Source organism: Octopus bimaculoides, chromosome 1 (genome assembly GCF_001194135.2).
Source record: "Octopus bimaculoides isolate UCB-OBI-ISO-001 chromosome 1, ASM119413v2, whole genome shotgun sequence".
NCBI classification, from domain to species: domain Eukaryota; kingdom Metazoa; phylum Mollusca; class Cephalopoda; order Octopoda; family Octopodidae; genus Octopus; species Octopus bimaculoides.
Window position 1 is genome coordinate 177321763 of NC_068981.1, and position 14513 is coordinate 177336275.

Consider the following 14513-nt stretch of genomic DNA (forward strand, 5'->3'; position numbering starts at 1 on the left):
ATTATTATTATTATTATTATTATTGCGGTGAGCTGACAGAATCGTTAGCATGCCCGGCAAAATGCATAGCGGCATTTCGTCCGTCTTTACGTTCTGAATTCAAATTCCACCAAAGTTGATTTTATTTTACATCTTTTCGGAGTCGATGTAATCGACTTTGGTTCTCCCCCAAACCTACTGGACTTATACCAAAATTTGAAAACATTATTTTTACTATTAGTAGTAGTAGTAGTAGTAGCAGTGGTGGTGGTAGCAGTGGTAGTATTTCTAACATAAGTCATGACCACAAATTTTAGGGGAGAGCAATAAATTGACTCTGAGACCTTCACTGGTACTTATTTTATTATCCTCAGAACGATGACTGTCAACGTGCAACTGTGCGAGTAGCAAGAGTAGTATCATAAAAAAAAACACCAGCATTTCTATTACTGTTATATTTTTGCAACCCGCCTATCATTACCAAAATTAATACAATATCCGAGACTCCAATTCTCAGCAACCACTACTATTACCATACCCCAACAATCACTGCAGGTACCATAATCACTACTACAATTGCCCTTACAGTCACCACTACTACTACTACCATACCTACTACAATTATATATATATATATCCCATTCGTGTTACCAGAATTTAAATAATGAGTTTTAATGACCGGAAAGTTTTCGGTGGACGAAGGAAACTTCATATGTTAACTGCACATCAGATGATGGGTGGTGGAGGTGGTGGTGATGTAAAGAATATGAAGTAGGCAGGGAAGGATTCTCAATGAAGACGAGTGGGTCAGGCGAATAAGGAAGAACGTTATTCTCCATCTGGCAAATCAATTGCAACTCAGACTGACTTGGTCTCATATATATAAGGAAGAAAGAAAAGCGATTCAAGCTTAATAGAAAAAACAAAACAGCCAGTGTTGTGGGGTGGGGGTGTAGTGGCGAAGATAAGTAAGCGGAATATCTTAGCAAGGTCTAGACAACAAATTGGAATGGAATTCAAAACAAGAGTGAGATTCCAGCTGATAGGTGGAGTCCTTCTTCAATTGCTTGGTTGTGTAATTACGAAGTTCGCTTAGCATCCACTTGCCCAAGGTTTGCAACACCTTGGACAAGTGTATTCTGCCACAGCCTTGACTTGAGTTCACTAACATCTTGTGAGTGGAATTTGGTGGACGAAAAGTGTGCGAGAACCCATGTATGTGTGTGTGTATCTTTCGTTGGTAAAGGAAGTGAATAACGACGGAAAACAGGTATTCGTTGAAGTATGTTGCACTAAGTCACACATGTTCCCTTATCACTTTCGGCAAAAGAAATGCAAAGAGCTGTAATGTTTGGTCTGTTGGAAATGTGTAACCAATGCCGCTACTATTCACAAATTACAATATAAAATAAATAAAAATTACTAATCCTTTATTTATTAACGCATGTGAGCCATAGCTGATCGATTCGTTCGTGTCAGTGTATTGCCATATTAATTGAAGGATAGTTCAGATATTTCACATAATTATGATTCTGTGTAATTTCTTCAGAAACAAGATCACTCTAAAATACATGGCTCAGTTCTACAATGAACAGCGGCAATGTACTGGACTTGGATTATTTTACTAACCTAATACAAAATATGGTAAGGTACAGTACCAGACTTAAGCTAATTCTTTTATGTTCTGAACTCAAATACCACCAAAAGTACTATTTGAATTCAATCCTTCCGGTTTGATAAAATAAGCACTAACTGACTGCACCTCTCCCACTTACTGTGTATGTATATGTATGTGTGTATATATGTGGGGGTGGGGAGTCTTATGTGTTGAAAATTGTTATTATCCAAGAATTGTGCACTGAGAGCTGGTAGAACTGTCTAGTCATTTAATTTCATCTGCATATTCTGTGTTCAAATACTGCAACACAAACTCTCACGCGAACGTGCGGTCTCTCCCAAGCCTACGCACCAAAAGTAATTTCAACAGCTCTGTCGATTAATACAAACTTACCTGTAGCCCTCTTACATATATTTGTGTGAATATGTGTTTATCTAAATCAGGCATGAGTAACCTTTTTCAAGAAGCGTAATCATGGCTCATCATCAGTTGGCCCACACTACTAAAAAGAATTCAAGATATTTCGTTAGGTGTGCATTCAGAAAGTCCTGCGGGCCGCAGTTTCCCCATGATTTATCTAAAAGAAAGAGAGAAATAGATATGAAAGAAAACAATACAATGTGTTTTTACCAAGTAATCGGTTTCTGCTCGCATATTAAAATAATTATTTATATTATACCTAATTAATTATTTTATTTACTGAATCAACAGCAGTTCATTATTAAATCAGATTACACATATCCTATTAAACGAAACTTGAATGAAATTTTTTACGGAATCAAGCGCTGCAAATAATCTACGCAATACACAAAACAGACATTTTTTGAAAATTTATTTCTGAGAAACAAGACAAAATTTTAATAGTCCTCATACGTAACGCGGCTAGCTGGCAGAATCGTGAGCACGTCGGGGGAAAACGCTTAGCGGTATTTCAGGTCTTTATGTTTTGAGTTTAAATTTCGCTGAGCTCGACTTTGCCTTTCATCCTCTCGGAATCGATAAAATAAGTACCAATTGAACACTGGGGTTGATGTAATCGATTTACCCCCCGAAATTACTGGCCTTGTGCCAAAATTTGAAATCAATATTTCTCATGTATACTCCTACTTTCTTTATATTTATTTGTTTATATAGCTTTCAAGTTAGGGTGATGTCACATCTGGTAGAAAAGTAACGGGTCACACGTGACTTAAATATTTCAGACTTTTGTAGAAGTAATATTGCAAACAGTCAAAATTGAATAAACCAAAAGACATCGGTACCTGACTTCAAGAAAATGTAAGCAATAAAACATCGCTCTGTAATCTGACAGTTAGCAACTGTACCTATTGCAGTGGAGAACTAAAAAGAAAAATTGGACCATCTGTAGTTTTCGGGAGATAAACATATCTAGAACTTCAGAAGGCCTTAGATACTATTAAAAAAAAAAGGCAAACGATAAAACAATTTAGTTATTATTTAATCGACAAGTGTGAAAAAAAAGTCTTTAAGGAAAGTCTGGGCGAGATGTGTAAACTAAAAGCCAAAGAACTTTGAGTACATTTATAATTACCTCGAGCAAATTGCAGATTTAACTTTCAAACTGTATATTTAACGACAAGTTCAGGAGAGTCCATTCTTAAATGATATGTGTATGCTTGTGTACGGACGACCGTGGTTATGTGCCAATCATATTTTTAAGGTAAGTTTTTTTCAAAATATTGTTGTATTTGGGGACGGTCATGTTGCCAGTTTAGCCAATGAAAACACACGCACTATATATTTGGTGTTCACTCGCTTCAGCTTTATTTTATATTGTATTTCGGCCAGTTTTTTCGTCACACTTCTGTGACCTCATCAGTGGTCCTTTGCCTTCTTCTTTCTTTTATTGTGTCTCTCCTTACTAACGATCTGCCATTTTGTATTCCTATTGTATGTATCTTTATTTGCGCATATCCCTCTGTGTGTCTATGTTTAGTAAGTGTTTGTGGGAATGTGTATGGTACCTGCATTATCAGTATCCCTTGTTTATCCACGTTCGTTTAATTTACTTTTATTTGTTTTATTCATGTTTTTATCTACTTTTTTTTTTGTATTAATTTTATTTTATTTTGTTCATGTATATAATTATTCAATTCCATTTATTTATCTGTGTATCGTATTAGTTTCATACTATTATCAGTTTATGGGGATCTTATTCTGTCATAGGTTGTGATGTGGGGTGTGCTAGTGTTCCATTCTAGTTTTCTATTCAGGGTAGGGTTATCTTCTATTATGTGTGTAGCTTTCATAATTTGTCTAAACGTTGCGTCTGTTCTATGTGCGGACAATATTTTAACCTCTATGTTGTTGAGCGAGCTCGGCGTGCTGGTACAGAACCGATGAGCTCTTCTCTTCCTTAAGTTACCTCCAAAGCTCATTTACCCGCTCTCCTATGCTCTGTACTATCTCTCTACATACATCATTGTCTTGTTTCTGCACCGTTCCTCTATAATTCGTATACTATAGACAACATTCCTAGCTTTACAGTTTGTCTGTGGGCTAAATCTACATACAATACAGTTCCTATCAGTACAGGGGGTTCCACTAAAAGGGTAGGTTCGACCGATTAGGAATTTGATAAGGTTACCTGGCATTTCTACAACCTTAATTCTTAGCTTATTTTCTCAAAATATTGTTGATTTTCTGAATTTTCTCGGGTCCTGTAGCCAAAATATAAAATATCAGGAAAATATATAAAGTAAATAATTTCTTTTCGTTCTTTTAATCTTAACAGTTCGTTAAGTATAAAACTTAGCGATAGGGACGAGACCCCTTGTACTAACGACTAGAAAGATATAACCAGCTATTGTATATGTGCGCGCGCGAGCATGTAAGCATGAATACGTGTGCAAACTTTGACAGTAGAATTGCTCAGAGAACCTACTGAATGCATTAAGCTGAGTACATCTAGGAAGAAAATATTTATAAATAGACGCAAAGGAATAAATTGAATATTACATGAAGGTCAATAACCGTTGGGTCAAATTGAATAAAGAATGAATATCTCTCGAAAATATATTCTTTGTATAACGTATATGATGAAAGAAAGAGGAATTCCGCATTAATTCTCTGATCAATTTATACCCAGTCATTATTAATGTTCCTGTATATTTCTATTTCATTCTGCACCCGATTTTCTTTTTTCTTTAATTTCTTACCTTCTTAATGATTTCCAAGTTATTGCAGTGTGATGTAGCAATAGTAACTCAGCTTAAAATTTCAAACTTATGGATACTTTGCTTTAAAAATATAGCATGTCCAAAAGCTTGTCAAGTTTCGATTGTCTTCCCTTTTTTCATCCGTTATTGGATGGTAATTATAAGTTAATAAAAGCCAATATAATTCTCTTATCTTGTAATTTAAAAGAAACTTGTCTACACCTATTTCAATAAAGTTAACAACTACTGACTAACAATAAAAAAGTGATTTTAAATCATCGTGTTATTATCAGGCCTTATTCCTTTAATACAAAGGATCCTTATTATTGGTATAATGACTCCCCCCCCCCAAAAAAAAACAAGATTTATCAACTAAAGTTACCAATTAAAGTTGTTTCTGCAAAGTCAAAAGTAATCAACAAAATCAAACGAAGAGTGATGTTGCATCCATATAAACTAGTTTTTGGTGAGCTAAAGAAGAAGCCTTTACGCAGACATTCAACTTGTTGGTAATAGTAACCAAATCTTCCTCATATCACACCTACCACCTAAAGAAATTGAACAGCCTTGATATAGTCTCATTATTACTCACTATTTCCTGCAACTATCTTTGGGAATATACCATGCAAAGCGTTCTCTTGCCAGTCAGATAATCTTCCTTCTTGTTTCTGGTTTTTAACTTCATTTGGTTTTTTGGTTTCCCTATAGCCTACTGTGACTCTAGCAACTCTTAATAAACTTTCTTCACTATTACCTACACAGGAGGCTATATCTACTTTAGTTAACTCCACTATCTTACTAATATTAACCCTCTTCCACCTTCTTTTCTAGGTAAGTATAATCTTGCTACTCCTATTCTTGGGTGAAATCCTCCATTCATATTGAATTCCTTCCTAGTTCTTCTGTCTAGGTTTGTTAATTCAGATTTTGTCTAATCTACAGAAGCTGCTGAGTATCTAAGTAACGATACAACCATAGTAGATTCGGACCATTTAGCTTTGACTTCATTAGCTTCCTCACCCTTTCTGATGTACTCCTCAATTTTTTATTTCATTTCTATAGTTAGTACTCAGTCAGATTCTAATACATTTAGATACTTATAGCTCCCTCCTTCTTTGAATGATTTTAATGTCTGGCCATCTGGCATTTGGATGCCTTCACTGCTGACTACTTGTTCCTTTTCAATGACAAATATTGCACACTTATCTATGCACAAATTCCGTGCCAATATCTTTGCTGAATTAAGGAATCTCTTTTTTATTCTTACTAAAAAAGCTTCCGATCGTCCACCTAGACCCAAACGTTAATTTTACCTTTACTATTTCTGAACTGATACTCTGCCTTTACCTTTCTTAATATTAAACTGAGGGTGGTTAAACATAAGACAAATATTAAAAGGGATAACGAGTCTCCTTGATAAATTCCTCTCTTGATATTAATTTTCGCTAAGGCTGCTGCTGCTATTATTATTATTATTATTATTATTATTATTAATATTATTATTATTAATATTATTATTATTATTGCGAGCTGGCAGAATCGTTAGCAAGTCAGGCAAAATGCTTAGCAACATTTCGTCCGTCTTTACATTCTGAGTTCAAATTCCGCTGAGGTCGACTTTACCTGCCATCCTTTTGAGATCGATAAAATCAGTGCCAGTTGAGAACTGGGGTTGATGTAATGGACTTACTCTCTCCCCCAAAATTGCTGGCCTTGTGCCAAAATTATTATTATTATTATTTCTTAGCTTTCAAATTAGAGCGTCGTAATTTCCCCAAGTAAGATATGACTCATATATTTCGTTAGCTATTTTTCTGTTTACATAACACTTCTTTTTCGGAGATCTCCAGGTGTTCAGAACCTTTAATTTACTATTTCCTCACCTGTCTTAAATTTCGCTTGCCTGAGCTTCTTATATTAGATTTAAATACTCTTAACATTTTCCCATCGTTGTATTTTGCAGTGAAACTTTTTGTTTATTTTTATATATAGTTTCTCTCACCCTTTAATTCTATAATTAACTATTATCCTTATATAATATGTATGTCACCTAATTAGTCACATAACACCGAGTATTTTAAATTTTAATCAAGTCTCATAATTTCACTCCATCGTTCTCATTGCTTCCGACCAATCGTTTGCCTTCTTTCTGAAACGTATCTCTGTTAATATGGTTGCTGCTCCAAGAAACTAACGCAAGACTATTTTCATTTCACCGGCAACAGTTACCCCGTTAACCTACTGTCGATAACTTCGAAACTGTGGAGATGAAGGCAAATTATTTCTTCCATTCTTCATTGGAGTGTAATGAAAACATGCCACTAAACTCACATATTAGTGTGCACATGTCCACATTGCTAGATGACCACTGAATCCCTTGAGTTCATCCTATCTTTGGCAGGTCTGTTTTCTATCCTGCAGAGTATTTTAAATCACTGTTCTCGTGAAGCAAGCTTGGTGGGGTTGCCAGTTTAGTCATTGGGCACCCGACATGGCAACTTGTAATCAGTTACAAGTTATCGGTAGCGTTCTGATACGCATGTAGCTCTCTCTCACGTGAAAAGAAATGAATAAAAAAAAACTTGCGCTAGTCTAGCATTTGTGTCTCGTAAGAATGAAAGATTCATATAAAAATAGGAATTGTTGTTTCTATTCATTCCTATATCTCAAGCATGCATTTGATTCATTCAGCAAATGCCAATAATACACATACGGTCGGTGTGTGTGTGTGTGTGTGTGTGTGCAACTACCAACCTGTTGTAATAGTGTATCCCCTACATGATAAATTGCAAGATTCTGAAAGATGGTCATAGAATGTTCTTCAGATATTTTACGAAAGGGCTATTTGTCACTGGCATTGAAATTCTTGTTTCATTTGAGTTGTTTTTGTTTTTTTTTTATTTTTAACATATTAACCTTATAACTACAACACCACATTAATTTTCTCTCTTATTTTTTCATTAAAATACAGTTCGTGCTTCAATTTTCTCCCCTTTTTTGTTTTGACATTTGAAAGCATTATCCTGTTAATGGCATTTGGAAATATTATCGTCTGCTAATGCTGTGAAGTTTTCCATAGTTTACTTCACAGTTCTGAAATAGTCTCTTTGTACAGCTTAATTTTTTGTTTTATGTTATGTTGACGGAGATTCTGCTTTTGTCCTTTTGAAGCTATTTCTTTATGCTTTAAATTAATTGTCCTAGAATGGAGAGATGAAAAGCAAATGCTAATCACAACGTGACATTTAGATTATGTGATACCTTGTAAGATGTAATAAACTGTATCATCAGTTCTTATATAACCTAACCAGTAGGCTATTGTGCCATATCATTCAAAATAAAGGGTATAAAAATATTCAATGTGTATATCATATGGTGAAAGAGGAAATATTGGGACGATAATTATAAGTATCATATATACAGACGAAGAAAAAAATCTTTGGGGAGTGTTTTCCACCCACTAGCCTAACAATACTCTTACCTAGATAAGATTTGTTCCATGCCCACACTGGCACTTCAGGTAAATCCAATTAGACAGCTGGAAGTTTCTGGGTAAGCTTTCGATGATTTTGCACCCACTTCTGTTATCTACTAGCTCCACGCAGTCGTTCCGTGCGTCCAAAATATAGTTCCAGTCGCCCACTAGTACTAAAGAGTGAGACGTTCCCGGGAATGTTTTTAGACGTCTGAAAAAATCTGGCCTTCTAACCCCTGTCAGGGCATAAGGGCCACCAATATAAAGGCGCCACAACTTCGCTACGTCCAGGACCACCAATTTATCGTCTGGGTCCAAAAAGTTTGCCCGTACTTTGAGATCTAAGGTTTTCCAGAATAGCACTGCTACTCCGCCTCCCTATTTCAGAGTCGAAAATGGGCGCTACTGTGTACACTCTAGAAATCCTCGTCTCGCTGATAGCTACCGCATTCTATGTAGAGTGACTTGAGATTGTTGAGCAAGCGACCTTGCTTCCAAGCTGACCTCAGCTTGGAAGCGCACACACCACTCTTAGTACAGCCATGTTCGTCAGAGAATGAAAAGGAGAGATCACTCACCTTGATCTTCGAGAAGTTTGGGTGTTCCGAGCCTCTCTTCGGGCGAATGTTTTCTAAAAGGCTCTTCTGAAAGTCATTGCCACATGCAAAAGTACTGTTTTTAATGCTATGTTTTATTGTCAGATGTACATCTTGCAGGTGGGTAAGGCATTTAAAAAAATGATTATCTGTTACTTAGCATCATAAGTGGAATATAAACCCCCTAAGATCATAGCCACAATGATTTACATAAAGCAATAATACGATACTGATTACTATGAGGATTCTATATAAGATTATGCCTTTATGAAATATTAAAAAAATTCTTGTTGAAATATTTCTAGAAATTATTTTTTTCGCTTGTTCTTGTGAGTCTTTCCTTCTGTCTTTCTCTCGTCATTTAGCAGAGAAAAGCCGACCTTACGCTTTATCAATTATATCAAATGTCAGCATCTCTGAAATATGGATCAACTTAAACGAAATATTTCCGTAGCAGACTTGTTTATTTAGTTGTGTATGATATTGCTCGAAATTCCAGCTCTTCTTCCGCAATGCGAGCGAATGAATTATATTGAATCAATTGCCTAGCAACAAGCATCACTAAAATCAGTTACTCTCTTCCTCTACCTTTTATTATTATACGTGCGCGTGTGTGTGTGAATGAATGAGCGCTTGCGTCTGAGCCTTTCTACATGTACGAGTAAACCTCTGCAGACATATGCGTGTATTTATCGCTCTGTGTGTGTAGGTGTAGCGCGGACGGGCTTACGAGCATGCAGGCTTCCTTCCTGGTCACTGTCAGAGTAGAATATCAATAATTCATTTCACTTTATACGATTCTTCTATTCAAGGTCCCAGTGAGATGAAACAGATCAGGATCGACCCACTCTCCCTTTCCGTTCTTGCTGCGCATCGATTTGTTCGTAGTCAGTAAATTCGCACGCTATATGACAGTGGAAAATTGAAGCAGCAGTCATGTTAATTGGCTGCCGGTCGCTTTACTATCAAATACACCTAGTATCTGATTTATTCGTAACTAATTCCGGGAAAATCAGGAAAAAAAAGAAAAAGAAACCTTTCATTCTTGTTTCCTAGCAACCAGTTTCTGCTAAACAAAATATAGATTCGTCTGTGCAAGCGTGCTTCTATACACACGCAGGCGTGAACACACACACACACACACACACACACACACGTCTGTGAACATATGGGAGCGTACATTTTTTCAACATGATCCATTTGTCGAAAGCGAAGTGATGGGAATTGAACTACATATCTTTCGCTTGCTGTAATGGTTTTCAAGACCAATTTAGTGCATAGATATTTTTAAAACCGAAAATGTGTGTGTGTGTGTAAATGGTAACTAGACACATCAACCTCACTAAGCACACAGGCACGTACGCATATTTTGGTGTGTGTGTGTACGCGCACGTACAGACAGAGAGCTAGAAAAAGAGAGAGAAAGAAATGGTGGCAATGATGGCGATAACTGTTCCTTGCTTTTAGACCACTGAAGGGGTTGCCAATGAAGGGTCCGCACATATTTTTTGCTGTGGCTGATTAAGCTTCTGTAGATTATGTAACCTATATTGGTGCACACGCGGCCAAGAGACAGATGAATAATGAATCTCTCTAATGACAAAGGATTAGTTATCCTATATCAGTCAATATGTTTTAATAAAATCAAGCAATACAGCATAAAGCATTGACCAATTCAAGATGGAGAAAAAAAAGTATTTCCATTCATGCGCTAAAACAGTTCTGGAATTACAAGCCCTTAGGAAGAAACATGGTACTTGTTTCAGTCATTTGACTGCGGCCATGCTGGAGCACTGCCTTAAAGGGATTTTTAGTCGAAGAAATCGACCGCAGGACTTATTCTTTGTAAACATAGTACTTATTCTTTCGGTCTGTCTAGGCGAACCGCTAAGTTACGGGGACGTAAACACACCAACATCGGTTGTCAAACGATGGTGGGGGGACAAACACAGACTCAAAGACACACAAATATATATATATATAGAGAGAGAGAGAGGGGGGAGAATTCACAAAAAAACCCAAAAGATGAAGACAGGTTGTATATATATCTATATATATATATATATATATATATATATATATATATATATATATATATATATATATGGATATTGATAGATAGATACTCAGTTGCGAGATTGCTACGCAATAACCAGCATTTTGGGCATGTATAATAGGGTACACTACCAGCAGTATATTGGATAGGTAATATCCCTCAGTTGGTTGGTTTCCCAACCTCTAACTCTCACAGAAATAGATAGATAGATATACGACGGGCTTCGTTCAGTTTCCGTCTACCAAATCCACTCACAAGGCTTTGGTGGTCGGCCTGCTGTGGGGACTAAATCCAGAATCATATGGTTGGGAAGCAAACCCGCTTACAGACAGGAATGAAACTGGGCATCTCTTGTTGACATCGTGCTATTCGCTTCCTTTCCCCTCACAATAAAGTTTTCCAATCTAAGCGCTATGCTAGCAATTTCGAGGAGATGAAGTTAGTACATTGGCTGGCATATTATTTTAACGATCTCGAAAGGAGGAAAGGCAAAGCTGACCTCGGTGAGATTTGAACTCAGAATTTCTCTTACAAATAAATGTTTAAATGCGGCTCTAGTATTATTCCCTTCATGGGACTGTCACATTAAGTTGACAGCATACAGATATTTTCTATATTTTCCAAAATCTCGATCGGTTCTCCAGGTGTTACCTATCTTGCCCGCTGATTTCCGATTCTAAACACCCCTAGAGGGAATTTTATGCGTTAATTGCATGAATAATCTCAAATAATCGAAGTTATTTCTAAAACATATGAAATATGAGGCCTTAACGTTTCTATTTTTAGTTTGTAGAACGCCCTTCCAAAGTATTTTCCCTCAGTGAAGTTGCTGAGATTTAAACTAACGTGATAGTAACCTTATGAAACGCTTTTCATATCAGCTCGTGATCCACCAAGTACCTGCTGCTTTACACTTGTTCGTTGTATTAGCAGGATTCACGAAGGTAGTTCCGACTGATTACATTAAAGTTGAATGTCAAAATTATTTGTTTTTATCTATATATAATAGACGATTTTTTTTATTGAGAAAACATGGGTGAAGACAAAGTTTTGTGGCTATGAACTTCGCTTCACAACTACGAGATTTCGGATTCGATTTCACTGCGAGACACTGAGAAAGTGTCCTCTACCAGAGTTTTGGTTCGACCAAAGCTTTGTGAGTGAAATTTGATAGATAGGAACTATGTATAAGTGTATCGGAGGGGCCGTTTTTATTCTAGGGTAGTAGAGTTAATGTATCGCCCAGTTTAACGCCACAATCTGACTCTTAAATGTTTTTAACGGAAACTACTCTGATGCAAATATTTGAGTCGGGTCCTCGACCTGTTGATAACTTCTTTATTCGTATTAGTCACAGAGGCCTTGAAGAGGGTTATAAGCGCTGCTGTTTCCCCTCTGATGAAACCATTACAAGTTATATCTGCTGTTATTGTAATTTCTGTGCCATGTTTTATCTCTTTCCGATCTAGCTTATCAATACATTACCTCGAGACACTTTACAAAAAGTATATCTCTATTTCTAATTAACATAAACATAAATAAATAATACATTCTTGAAGTGGAATATAATTATTTACCTACTTTTATATACGAGGGTAAGTCAAAAATTATACGCATCCTTGTTTCTGTAATTTATTAAAACAAAAGCAGGGGTTGAACAATTACATCACTTTCGACATGGTCTCCTTTCTTTTCGATGCACTACTTCCAGCGGTCCACAAGCTTACTTATTCCATCGGAGATGAAAGTTTTCGGCTGGTAGCGCAGCCATTTATGCACCTCTTCCACCACTTTTTTCACTATAGCAAATCAACGACCTCGTAAAGAATGTTTGAGCGGTCCAAAGAGGTAATAGCGAGAAGGGACGAGATCTGGACCGTATGCATGTTCCAGCTACTCGAAATCTAATTTTCAATGCTTTCAACGCTGTGGATGGTCATGTGTGGGCGTGCATTGTCGTGCAACAATAACACTTACTTTGACAACAGATCTCAGTGTTTGGTGAGAATTACTGGTTTCAGTTTGTTGGCCACCATTTCACTGTAGCTTACACAGGTAACGGTTGGCTCTTTTTCCAGGTAATGCTCCAGTATGGGCCATTTCACATCCCAATAACCGGTTAGCATCATTTATTCTGCAAAAGATTGACTCTTGAATTTCCTTTTTTGCTGGCGACTCCGAGTGTTTCTACTCCGTACCCTGCCTTTTGGATTTTAGCTGAAAGTGATGGACCCAAATCTTACCTCATCTGTAACTATTCTCTCCGAAAAAGCTTCGCTTTCATCGTTGAAGCTGTCAAGTAAACGTTACAGATCTCCACACGATTGCGCTTATGCGCTTCGGTAAGCTCTCTTGGCACCCATCTCGCACCGACTTTGCGGAAGCGAAGCTTGTAGCGGATGATTTCGTATGCAGAACTATGACTGATTTGCAGAGAGCATGCCACCTCATCGATGGTCACTCGTCGGTTCTCCAGAACCATCTCTCGAGCTGGTTGAATCTTCATGTCAGTGGTGGAGGTTGGTGGGCGTCCTGCTCTCCTTCGTACTTCATGCTAGTTCAGTCATTTTTAAACTTCGCGATCCACTCAGACACACTTTTACGCGTTAGAGCAATGTCTCCGTATTGTACTGAAAACCTGCGACGAATTTCAGCCCATGATACACGTTCAAACCACAGAAATCAAATCACTGATCTCTCTTCTTCTTCTTTGGTGCACATTACCAGCAGAGCGATCATGTTTACTGTGTAACTCGAGAAAGAAAATTGGAGTGATCAAGATCAAACCTCGGTTACATAACCACAAAAGTACCAATTTTTAGCACGCTAACGCTAATGACAAATGTAACGAGCGTCAAGAAAGTTTTAGCGATACTTTTTAACTTCCTCTAGTATATTTGATATGTCACAGATTTGGATATCATTTACCAATGTCTATATCTGGACATAGATAATATAACCATGTAAATACATACCCCCTGTCTCATCGTTTTTATACAGATTTGAAGTTCAACTCTTGATGGTTTACATAAACAAGTGCCTGGGTCCGAAACATGATCAATCGGCATGTTATTGGGTATGAATCGAAACAATTTGTAAGATTAATATTTGTATTTTTATTTACATTATATTATATTTATTGTAATATAATATTATGTTAATAAAATATATTTGAGAGAATTCCCAAAACTTATGTAATTTTCAGTCGCCGAATAGTAAATGATATAAATGTTCTGGTTGATGTGTAAATATATTGTCAAAGAAATCACAGAAGTGGATATGAAACAACGAATAATACACTAGTAATGCGATGTAGTAGAAGCAGTAGTAGTAATGACGGTGGTGGAAACAGCAGCAGCAGCAGCAGTTACAGCAGCAGCAGCAGCAGTTATGGCAACAGCAGGAGTAGCAATATCAGTCACATACGTATATTGAATTTCGATCGATACAGGAATATTTTAAAATAACCATTAACGTGTAAATTATGTAGTCCGGCACATCAGTCGAACGACTAGAACAACTCGCACATCTCATCTAACGTAAAAAGCCTTACAGCTGTGAGAGCTACTGTAGTTTAACAATGAGTTTCTTGATTTGTTGATAAGGGGTT

At 36.8% G+C, this 14513-nt stretch overlaps 1 long non-coding RNA gene across 1 annotated transcript in view; it reads right to left on the bottom strand.

Annotated features, from left to right (window-relative positions):
- Positions 1–776: 776 nt before the first annotated feature.
- The window catches only part of LOC128249391 (uncharacterized), a 172321-nt gene continuing 158584 nt past the window's right edge, over positions 777–14513 (bottom strand). The window contains exon 3 of the long non-coding RNA XR_008265501.1: positions 777–2174. This is a non-coding gene — a long non-coding RNA (uncharacterized LOC128249391). The remainder of the gene's footprint in view (positions 2175–14513) is intronic.